At 43.7% G+C, this 12,260-nt stretch overlaps 1 long non-coding RNA gene across 1 annotated transcript; it reads right to left on the reverse strand.

Moving 5' to 3' along the window:
- Positions 1-11,515: 11,515 nt before the first annotated feature.
- LOC148011703 (uncharacterized) lies at positions 11,516-11,950 on the reverse strand. Its single transcript, XR_015689370.1, has 3 exons — positions 11,834-11,950; positions 11,636-11,737; positions 11,516-11,543 (listed from the first exon to the last, which is right to left on the reverse strand). It is a non-coding gene; the product is annotated as an uncharacterized LOC148011703 (long non-coding RNA).
- Between the last annotated feature and the right edge of the window lie 310 nt (positions 11,951-12,260).

The following is a 12,260-nucleotide window of genomic DNA, read 5'->3' on the forward strand; positions in this document are numbered from 1 at the left end:
GACCGTCACCCCTGGCACCCCTTAAGGACCCAAAGCGTGCTGGCCTCTAGCCAACCACCTACTGCTGATGGCCACTATGATCGAACCAGCTCAAGGTGAGTCTGCCACTGGCATAGATCTTGGACATGTATCATCCAACGATCCATGCCCTACGCCTTAAGATCCACATATAGCTTATTGATTCCACCGGCCCAAGGACCTTCAGATCCAAGGCACAAATCTTCAATCAAAGCCACGGGGTTCAAGCCAAACTGAGTTCAAGGGGTTTTTACCAGAATAAATTCCCTCACACCATCATCGCAATGCTTCAAGCGCTTCTCCTACTCATAAGACGACCGGCTACAACCGTGTGACAGATGCTGAGTGTCTCCATGGAGCTTACCATATGCCACACTCGCTCTGGGTCATCATCCCTAACCACCCACCTACCTGTTCCGCCTACCAGCCGACCTAACATGCCCCCTTGTCCCACCGCAGTGCCATGGGACTAGCACTTGGCTAGGAGGGGGGTAATGTTACCATGTTTCCGACCATGTTACCGTAGCACAGAGGAGCGAAAACTGGGAAGAAGGAAAAAGAGCAAAAAAGGCGCCTTGACTGGCAGCCAATCCCTGAAAAAGTCAAATATTCGGACACGACTCTCAAGAGGCTTCAGTGTTGGGCCACGGCAATAAAAGAGGAAAAGGCGCACCATTAAAATATGGGAGCGCTCCCAAATCTGTGTAAAAGAGTGCCAGGCTCGCTCCTGTGCAAAGTGTATGCATTAGTGGGAATAAGGTAAATTAGAATGGTGGGAAATGGGAAAGAGGGCCTAGGCTACGGCCATCCATGTAAAAAAGGAAAAGGGGATGACCGTTCGAAAGGGATTTAGGGTTTTGTATATAAAGTTGAAAAATGAATGAGAAGCTCATTCTTTAGTGTGTGGCAAAAGGAGTCCTCTTCTTCTTCTCTCCTTCTCTCCTTCTTGCTTGTGTGTGCTCTTGAGAGAGGGAGTGTGAGAGTGTGAGGGAGTGAGTGTGTGTGAGGGTGAGGGATCAAGAGGGTGAAGCTCTTCACCATCTCCTCTCCTCTTCTTCTCTTCTCTTCCCTTCTCTTCTCTTGCGCGCGCGGCTATGAAGGATGGAGCTTGGAGATGGAGGAGGCTTGAGGATGCTTGCGCTAGCATCTAGGATCGTGGAGCTACTGGAGTGCAAGAGAGAGGAAGGTACTTGATCGAGCATCAAGGTAAGCTCACTACACTTGTAGGATCGACGGCGCGTCGGCTAGGTGAGAGATAGCCATTAGAGCTCGCTTGAAACGCTTGAAAGAATAAGCGTTCTGTGGGTCTTGGCAGTTGAGCGAAAGCTCCCACAATAGGCATAACAAATTAGTAATCATGCCAACTAGTCAACGGAAGGACTAAAAGAAAGTGATCCCCTAGCTAATGGTCATTATGGTACTTCATCAAAATGAACCCATAAATGTTTCCATAGAAGAAGAATCCCTTCAATTGAGCATAGGATATTTTCTTCAAAGGTTATGACTATGAGTATAATTGAATGGAATAAATTTTATAACTATGGTACACATACACACACCCCCACACAGGCACAAACATTTTTACTATTTGATATTGTCTTTGACATGGTAACCTTGTATTACATTATTGCATTTGATGTCTTCCAATCATTACAATAAAAGTTGATAAATTTCATAGATGGCATTAATTTTTATACATGGACCTAGGACAAAAAGACCACATTACTAAGATGCTTTTTGTTGAGATTTGTTTATTATTAGACTAAGAGATCCTCAATGATACTCAGAAATTTTCTATACCATCAATGTTGATGTTGTGCTAGAAAGAATATATGAATATATGGGTAAGTGTACATAAGTATATAGAATTTACTTGACATCTTGATATCCCATAACTAGGGTGTACGCTGACACATATCGCTACTTCATGATATTACTTCACACACACACACACACATGCACATGCACACGCACACGCACACACACAGGCACACGCATGCACACACACAGGCACACACACACACACACACACACACACACACACACACACACACACACACATGCATGATTAATGCATATTATGATATATATGTAACATTTGAGGGATGAGTATGAATGTTTTCTATTGTATTTCTCTTTAATTGATGATTATTTTCTTTAGTTTATTTTATGGCCTCAATAGACTAAGAAAGAGACTATGATGAATAAGTAATCCTAGGTATCAACAAAATGAGACTAAGAAAGAACTATGATGAAACAAAGTGGAAAGTGATATTCATCAATGGCACCTAGGATTACTTATACAACTAGGATTTGTTGACAATGTTGTATTTTGTTGACTAGGATTACTTATCCTCAAAGCCCTCTAGTGCAGTTGTATAAGTAATCCTAGTAGAGCGTGGATAAGATACTCAAAGTACATAACCTAGAGACCGTAGCTAGGTATATAAGGTATAATGGCCATACAAGAAGACACCTCAATAATTGACTGATCATCACCACTAAATCCCAAAGAAGAATCGTGTTCCATCCCCTTCAACTCTATATTCACCTCGTGAAGAACTTTATTAATCATAGCATCCTTGTCACCAATCTTTTTGTTGCAATGATGACGTAACATATTCATCACTTTTCCTTTTAGCATCTAAGGCATTATCCAATCTTTTAGTCAAGCCCAAACTTTTAGTCTCCAACTCATGAACCTTATGAACCAATGCCTTTTTTTTCTACAATAATGAATAATTATCTACCGGGACAAACAAATCCTTGAGCATGGTATATGGCCGAGATATAACATCAAAAAATCTCTCAACTACTTTGTCCCATGTATTTTTTACATCAATTAGTAAAGCATTTCTTATATCTTGAAGTTTAGATTTCAACACCATGGATACATCAATATCAACCTCAATGTTTTTCAAATTTTGCTTCTCAACCTCTTGCAGAGGCTAAAACCTCTCAAGCAAGAGCTTATGCTCAACTTGCAACTTGACATACATCTCCATAAAGCTATCCATTTGAGCCTCATTTTCCCAAATTGTATTACAAGTCATTAAATTCTTTGTTGTAACGTAGACAAGATGGAAAACGAAGAAGGTCATGTTGTTCAAGATTGCGAGGCGTATCTTAATCAACGTGTCCCATGTCCTTGCTCTCAATGCAAGTTGGCAATTAGATGAAAACACCGATTGTCTATAAAGCACGTATGACGATTTGGCAAGTTTCAATCTGAGATCATTGAGCAGGCGATTGCGGATTTTCAGCAAATGGTAATTTGAAGTTAATATCAATCATGCATTGTACTCGCAAGCTAATTGAATACCATATACAATAAGATTGGGTCTTGCTGGCAAATTTTCTATCCAAGGAGGTGATGTCCCAAGGGGGAGTGCACCCTTTGCAGCCAATTAGAAGAGTTCGTGGGCATGTGATGGATGGAGTGCAGGAGCCAATCCACCACTCGCAAGGCCAATCTATACCGTCAATGCGAGAGGAGATAGGCAACCTTCCAGACCTACCTACAATCTTGGAGCTTGAGATGGAGGCAATGATCGATGCATTGATTCCCATGGATGTCGAGACTTCTGATCCACTTAGAGAGAAAGCATCCATACCATTATATGATGGGTGCCGAGTATCTCGGCTGAAGGCACTGCTTGCACTCTTAAGTGTGCAAGCAAAATACGGGTGGAGCAATAGGAGTGTGACCGAGTTGTTCAGGTACCTTGTACATACGCTTCATTGATTTTTTTTTCGACACTATTATTACAAACATTTGTGCTTTTTCAAGGTGTTTTATGATTTTTTCCAGGTTATTGAAATATCATATATTACCACCTGTAAATACCATGCCCGAGTCTCGTGATGATGCACGACATGTTTTACGGAAGCTTGGCATGGACTACAATAACATCCATGCATGTATCAACGATTGTTGTCTGTTTCGAGGAGAATACGAGACTATGGAGACATCTCCAAAGTGTGGTGCTCACAGGTATTTACAGGACTTGCAAGGGCAAACAATCCCTCAAAAAGTTCTCAAACACTTTTTGCTCATCCCGTGCATAAACCACATGTTTCGTACGTCCGGCATGGCGAGCTTGACAACGTGGCACGCACATAATAGGTCCACGGATGGAGTTCAACGAATATCAGCGGATTCACGCACATGGAGCCAAATTGACTTTACCTTCCTAGGCTTTGCGTGAGAGACAAGGAATCTTCAGCTCGGTCTCGCAATAGATGGCGTGAACCCATTCGGTTTGCACTCAACTTCTTATAGTGTGTGGCCTATAGTCCTTGTCAACTACAACATCCCTCCATGGTTGTCTACGAAGAAAGAACATCTCATCCTTAGCTTGCTTGTCCCAGGCCTCTACAAAGTAAAAAATATGGATGTGTATCTTTGTCCATTAGTCGATGAGCTTAAGATTTTGTGGGAGGAGGGGGTCACTGTGCAAGATATGAGTAGGTGCGATGGTCGGCGATCAACCAATATTTGAGCCATTCTCATGTGGATGATGCATGACTTTCTGGGATTGGGAGAGTGCTCAGGTGAGCAGGCCTCTGTTCTCGCTGGTAATATTTATATTTTATCTCATTCAATCAAGTATTCACTAGGTCCTGGTGTTGGAACAGGTATGGCTACCTCAGCTTATCATGCATGTCCATTGTGCGGGCCACAATTAGACTCCCGAAGGTCACGAACCATGAAGAAGATGGTATATCAAGGACACCTTGCTTTCTTACTGGAGGATCATGAACTTAGGGAAGGTTTCCTTGGACGAGCTCCAACACGTATGAACGTGTAAGCTGGTACGAGCTGAAAATGGTCCATGGGAATCAGATCTAAATGGAATGCCGCGGTTCTCAGTTTTCTACGAGTTTCCATATTGAACCCACTTACAGGTCAACCACTTGTTGGATCCCATGCATATTTTCAAGAATGTGGGCAGCTTGTTATGGGACCACATCACAGGAAAGAGAGACACTATAGAGGCACGAATGGATTTGAAGGAGGTAGGTAAGATGGAGGTGCTTTGGCCGCAGTCGAGTGCTGATGGTCGCGTGCAGCTTCCTCGCGCTCCTTGGGTTTTGTCCACTAAATAAGAGTGCATTCTGAAGCAAGTAATCAAGTCTATCCGCACTCCGACAGGTATGATGCATTCTCTCACATCCTCATTTTCTAAAGACAACCAATTATCAGGGCTAAAATCCCATGATTGGCATAAGATATGCCAGGTTTGTACTACGAATGGATTGTGATTAGAGTGGGCATTTGACTATTTTGAATGTGTCCATTATTCATAATGCTTTCTCATTCGTGGGGCCATTTACAAGTTGTCGAATTCGGTGCAATGGATCTCATAGAAGGAGATTAAGACGTCCTCTATTGAATCCGCGAGGCGGGGAGTAGTGGAGATGGTCTGTCTCTTTGGAAAATACCTGCCCACCAGCATGCTCACGATACAAATCCACCTTCTTGTGCATCTTGTGGATGAAGTGGAGATTGCTGGACCTGTCCATACGCGATGATGTTCTTCTTGGAGTGCTTCATGAAAACCCTAAAAGGCTTTGTGCAACAACGAGCTCGGCCAGAAGGTAGCATGGCCGAAGGTTGATTGGTGTCTAAGGCACTAGTGCATATTTCACAATGGCTACCAACGGTAGAACTAGACAATGAAATGCTATGGTCGCTGAAGGACGATGATAGATTGACTGGAGATGTGGTGGTTGAAAATGGTGTAGAAAAAAGAATGGATGCCTCAATGGAAGAGAAAGTGAATCGCTTTTGTATGTTGCACATGCCTCTATGGAGACGTGGCTCACCAAGTACCAGATCGCTAGGCAAGATCGAGATGAAGCGCGAGCTGAATTCTGACGTAGTATATGTCATTGACCGATTCGATATCCCGAAGGCATGGAGGAGATACCGCGGTTTATGTCAACGCGATGCTTGCATGGAGCCTTGACGCAGCATCTCGCGAAGGGACAGAGGTCTCAATGGAGGAGTGGAAATTCTCGAGGGGATGTAGTCCAAAGGTGATGAGGGGTTTAGAATCTGTGGTATCTAAATTTTATATGCGACATCTAATTTGAGTGTTTCAATGTACAGTACAAAATATATAGTGCAGCGTGGTCATGGGGACGGCATTTTTGCGTGGAGCATATTGACAAAATTCGCTCCACAATGGACTATGGTGTCATGGCAAGGTTTGAGCAAGAGAGTCGGCGACAAGCAACGGATCCAAACATGGTTGTGGATGAGATGGAGTATTTTGGGAACTTGCAAAGTATTATTATGGTGGATTACAGTAGCTTCTCCATGATACTATTTGATGTGTAGTGGTTCAAAGTGGTACTTGGAGGAGCTGGACAACAGTTTGACGAGGTCCATCTGGATTTCTTGAAATAGATTTCGAAAAAAAATGGATGGATTTGCGCGACACCTTTGTGTTGCGGGCCCATTGTGAACCGGTGCATGGAGTCATTTGCTTGCTAATTGTATTACGACATGGTTTATGTCACAATGGTTTGAACTCTCTTGTATGTGTTTGTGAACATGTAATCTTCTATTCAAACCCCGGAGAACCTCGATGGTGGTATGTTATACCTTGAACTCCCGGAAGCGAGAGTATATGATCAAAGCAATATTCCGAGCATAGATGAAGATAATATGCAAATAGAGGGGTCGATATTGCAATGGGTGGAGACCGTCGAAAGCTTGGAGCCAACATCGGCTCACAATGATGGAAATACAGGAGTCCAAGAATTCTTTGAGAACGAGGCGGACTAATTCTTTTGTGGTGACATGTCTACCGACCTTCCAGTGTATGCGGAGTTGTGTCAGGAGATTAACATGGGACCATAGGATACTTCATACTTGGAGCATCCACTTACTCAATTCGTTGACCAATCTCTTATAAGGATACATAAGATATGCATTTTAAGCGAGATTTTTTTTAAATGATTTATATTACTGTGCTTTGTATGATTTAAATTGATTATTCTAACATCATTTTTTGTCTGTTCAGGTGATATTTGCAGGATGAATCGAGGGATGAGCAATGAGGAGTTACAGGACATCTTCACATGCATGTCTCGAGACCAGATCACCAGATTCAGAGAGATGGCAGACCAGGAGCTATCTTGTTATTCGTCAGGGCGCTCTGCAAGATCTGCTTCAGCACAATCGGATGCTTCGGCTTCGAGCAGACGATCTTGACCCTCACGACTTGGGCCAGAGGGAGGGAGTGCATCAGGATCAGGGTCAAGGGGATGCTGCACAGATATAGAGGCAGTGAGCTAGCGACCAACACGGGATACAGGTGTGACTCCTTGCTCTCGTGGCTCAGGTGGATACTGTGGAGACACGGACACGGGTTCTCTGTCTCGTCGTTCAGTTGGAGCTGCATCACCTCCACGATTTGTCACACTTGTGGGGATGCCTACTCTAGTTACTCCGGCTTTTGCACAGCCGTCAGTAGAGGTGGCACCCCTTTGGTTGGCACTCCGAGAGAGATTACCCCCGTTGGTACACCCGATGTAGAGGGCTCTCCTAGATATGCCTAGGAGCGTGGACACAGATGGGAGAGGACCCATCTTAAGCACACTCCTAGGGGTTATGGATATCTGGTCAATAGTAGATCAGGAGCCATCATCATGAATGACGAGGGGAGGAGGGTGATGGCTCGCATGAGAGAGTTGTGCCAATAAGTTTTTCGGCACAATGTCTTGGATCATTGGAAGAACATACTAGAGGGGAGCAAGGACTACATAGTAGCATCCTTGCATGAGGAGTTTCCGATGCCAGCCGCAGTAGATAGATTCTCTACGGGCTGGATGATGGATTGCATGCATGTATACATGTCATATAGACAATCCGACGTACGCAAGACAATCAAGAGTGGGGCTGCAAAGCCCGATTGGTTAGATGTAGACGACTGGTGCCGACTGAGGGAGGAGGCTACAGATTCTCTAAGACGTTGGAGTCAGGAGCGCAAGGTGGCGAGGGCACGACTCGAGGTCGGAGTGGTCCATCATCTTGGGAGTGGCAGCCACAGGATATATTTGGAGGACTTTGTACTGACAATCATGTTTCTAACAGTTAGCATTCTATTTTCTTTGCAGCACTCCATTACAAATCGTGATCCGTCTGGCCTTGAGACTCGATATGCAGAGAAGCACGGTCTCAATGCATTGATTAACCGATTTTATAGACGCGGCGGCCCTGTAAGTCACTCATCTTTCTTGTCCGTAGTTACCATGAGGTATTTGAATGCATTATTGTATGGTGGACTGATGTGTTGTTTCTTTTTCTACAGAGTCCATTCAATGCTCCTTTGCGACGGGACGAGCTTTCGGGGGACGAGGATGTGTAGCTTGCCCTTGGATCCCTAGAGCTCACACACCTTTATTTTTGAGTCACCTGATTTATGTAGACATGTTCTATGTATTAGTGATATCCTGTCATGATTGTACCAATCGCTTTTTATGTGATCATGTATTTATTTCATGTATCAGTTTTATGATTTCAGTATACATTGTTTTTGTTTGCAAGCGCATTGTACACAGTAGTACAGAAACTATTTTGTATGGCTCTCATAAAGCACACAGTGCTAAAAAAAAATTCCCCTGTTACCATCGCTATTAGAGTTGCAAATTTTACTGCTCGCATCGCTATTGGCGTCACTATGCACATCGCAAACCGTGGCTATCAGTGTCGGTATTGGCATCGCTGCGACACTGATAGCGATGCCAATACCGACGCTGATAGCGACGGTTTGTGACGTGCATAGTGATGCCAATAGCGACGCTGATAGCAATGCCAATACTGACGTTTCTATGGCGTTGTTAATAATGACGCTTTTTGCGATGACGAGGGAAAATTTTGTTGTTTGCATTTTCGTTGCTTTAAACGTCCGTATAAGGCCTATATCTTGTAGTGTATGTTAAGTTATGGCATAATTCCAATTGATCCTCCTATAACATGCAAACAAGATTCATGCTACTAAGCTTTAGGGTTTTATGTTTAAAATGAACCATGCAGCCTTTCCTAATTTCATTTCTGAATGAATTATTCGTATGTTGAATTTACACAACCTTTCGTAACTATTTATGTAATTGATTGAGATTTATGCCAATTTCCTAGAGATTGATCTACTTCATGCAGCCCTAGAATCATTTCCAGGCCTTGCAAATTCTTACGATTGTTAGCAATCTTCTTTAATGAATCCTTGCGAAGAAAGACATGTCTAATGATGCCACATGCAATTTTATCTTTCCATGCATAATCGAAGTGTACAAAAATAATTTTGACTTTATAAAGATGATCTTTAGTTGATCTAAATTCGTTATTTTGTAATGCATAAAAAGCACTTGCTAAGAATACATAGAGATCTTATGCTCTTTCTTTGTTCGTTTATTTGAAAAATACAAATGACTGATTTCTTGATCGTAAGTTATTTCCTTTAATTTAGCCAAAGTATTTCAATCGAAAAAATGCATCCTAATTTTCGTAAATGATCCATGCACAATTGAAATATTACGATGTAAATCAAAATTAGGAAGAAAGCCTGGACTTGTGATGAAATATCCACATGGATGTTAGGAGATGATCCTCCTACGGTTGCGCCTTGTGCCTTTTTAGGGGCCATCATGAATTCGACCTTTCTGCCTTGGCCGCAGACTTATGATCTTGGCCCGTCTCCCTCACACGCACAATTCCTTTTTGAGATTCGACTTCCTTGACCAATTTCACCGTCTTTTGGAACGCGGCTTTATTAGGTTTTATAGGCTTCCTCCTCGAAGTAGGGATTTCACAATTAGGACTTTACAATCGTCAAAAATGACTTTGGGGAATGTGAGGGAAAGGGGAATTGGAAATCTTGGATATAATAGGGTTTCACAAAAAAGGATATAATGGTTTTAAAAGACTTGTGTGGAAAGGGTTCTTAAAAGAAAAGAACCGGGCTATGATGGGATTTAAAAGAAGGGAATGCAAGGGGGAAAAGGGTGCTTAAAAACCCAAGGGGTAATAATAAGACCTGCCTGATAAGGCCTATGGAAGCCCAAGGAAGGTAGTTTTAAATGGGCTTTGTGAAATGGTGGAAATTTCAAGGGAATGGGTGCTTAAATCCTGGTGGGGGGGTTTATAAAAACCCTCTTGAGAGGCAATAGGAAAAGGGGTTTTAAGAAACTCGGGGGTTAAAAGCGGCCAAAAAGGGATTTGTATGGAATCCCACGAGAAAGGGGGGGTTTTAAATGGACTTAGTGGATTGAAAAAGGGGAAAAGGGGGTGTATAGATTGCCTGTGAAGGGGTTAAATCCCAAGGGGGGGGTGAGGGGTTATAAAAACCCACTAGAGGATGGCTTAAGAAAGCCCACAGGAAGGGGGCCTTCCTAAGGGACCTTGGAAGCTTCCCAAGAAGCTTCCAGGAAGCTTCTGAGAAAGCTTCTATAGGCATGATTTCACCACGTGGGAGGAGAGGAGATGATGTATAATGGCGGCTTCTTGGGGGCAGGGCCAAAATGATGGCGGCAACGGTTCCTCAGCGGTAATCTTCTCTCCCTCACGGTGCACTTACAGCTTTAGGCGGTGGCTCACCTCTTTATCTCACATGGCAGGGTCAACTCCTCCTTACTCCTCTCTCTCTCACGTCTATCAGCCTCCTACCTCTTCTCAATCTTCTTCAGCCTCACGGCACACACAAAGGCGATGCTACTTTCTTCTTTCTCACACGGCAGCAACTGCAGCGTTATGGCTCTCTCCCTTCTTCACTCCCCCCCCCACAAGGTTCTTATAGGCTAGGGAGAGGGACCTCCCCTCCCCCCATGCGGCCTAATGCATGGCCTATCCCCCTTGCACGAGCTCCAGCGAGGAGCTTACACTACAAGATATAGACCTTATAGCGACGTTTAAAGCGACGAAAATTCAAACAACAAAATTTGCCCCCGTCGTCGCAAAAAGCGTCGTTATTGACGACGCCATAGAATCGTCGCTATAACCGTCGCTATATGCATCGCTATATGCATCGCTATATGCGTCGCTATATTCGTCGCATTTTGCGACGAATATAGCGACGCATATAGCGACGGTTACAAAGAATTTGCGACGCTGATAGCGACGGCAATAGCGACGCATGCAGTAAATTTGCGATGCAAATAGCGACGGTAACAGAGAAAAAAAAAAATTTGTGGCAGGGCAGCAAGCTGCCCTGCCACATATAGCACTGTGTGTTGTATGAGAGCCATACAAAATAGTTTCTGCACTGCTTCATACAAAGCGTTTGCAAACAAAAAGAATGTATACTGAAATCATAAAATTGATGGATGAAATAAATACATGATATTGCATAAAATGCGATTGGTACAATCATAAAACAATATCACTAATACATAGAAAATGTCTACATAGATCGGGCGACTAAAAACTAAAGGTATGTGAGCTCTAAGGATCCAAGGGCGAGCTACAAATCGTCATCCCCCGAAAGCTCTTCCCGCTGTAAAGGAGCATCAAACGGATTCTGCAGAAAAAGAAACAACATATCAATCCACCATACAATAATGCATTCAAATATCTCATGGTAACTACGGACAAGAAAGATGAGTGACTTACTGGGCCGCCGCGTCTATACAATCGGTCGATCAATGATCTGAGACCGTGCCTCTCTGCATATCGAGTCTCAAGGCCTTGCGGATAGCGATTTGTAATGGAGTGCTGCAAAGAAAACAAAATGCTAACTGTTAGAAACATGATTGTCAGTACAAAGAATATCTCAAAAAAACAAATAAGCAAAACAAAAGAGAATCTTACAAAGTCCTCCAAATATGTCCTGTGGCCGCCACTCCCAAGATGATGTACCGATCCGGCCTCGATTCGTGCCCTCGCCGCCTCCCGCTGCTGACTCCAACGTCCTGGCGAATTTGTAGCCCCCTCCCTCAGTCGGTGCCAGTCGTCTGCATCTAACCACTCGGGCTTTGGAGCCCCACTCTTGATTGCCTTGCGTGCGTCGGATCGTCTATGTGACATGTATGCACGCATGCAATCCATCATCCAGCCCGTAGAGAATCTATCCACTACGGCTGGCACCGGGAACTCCTCGTGCAAGGATGCTACTATGTACTCCTTGCTCCCCTCCGGTATGTTCCTCCAATGATCCAGGACATTGTGCCGAAAAACTTGTTGGCACAACTCCCTCATGCGAGCCATCACCCTCCTCCCCTCATCATTCATGATGATG

Source organism: Lygodium microphyllum, chromosome 28, assembly GCF_053477565.2.
Source record: "Lygodium microphyllum isolate KBCC chromosome 28, Lygodium_microphyllum_v1.1.10, whole genome shotgun sequence".
Classification (NCBI taxonomy): domain Eukaryota; kingdom Viridiplantae; phylum Streptophyta; class Polypodiopsida; order Schizaeales; family Lygodiaceae; genus Lygodium; species Lygodium microphyllum.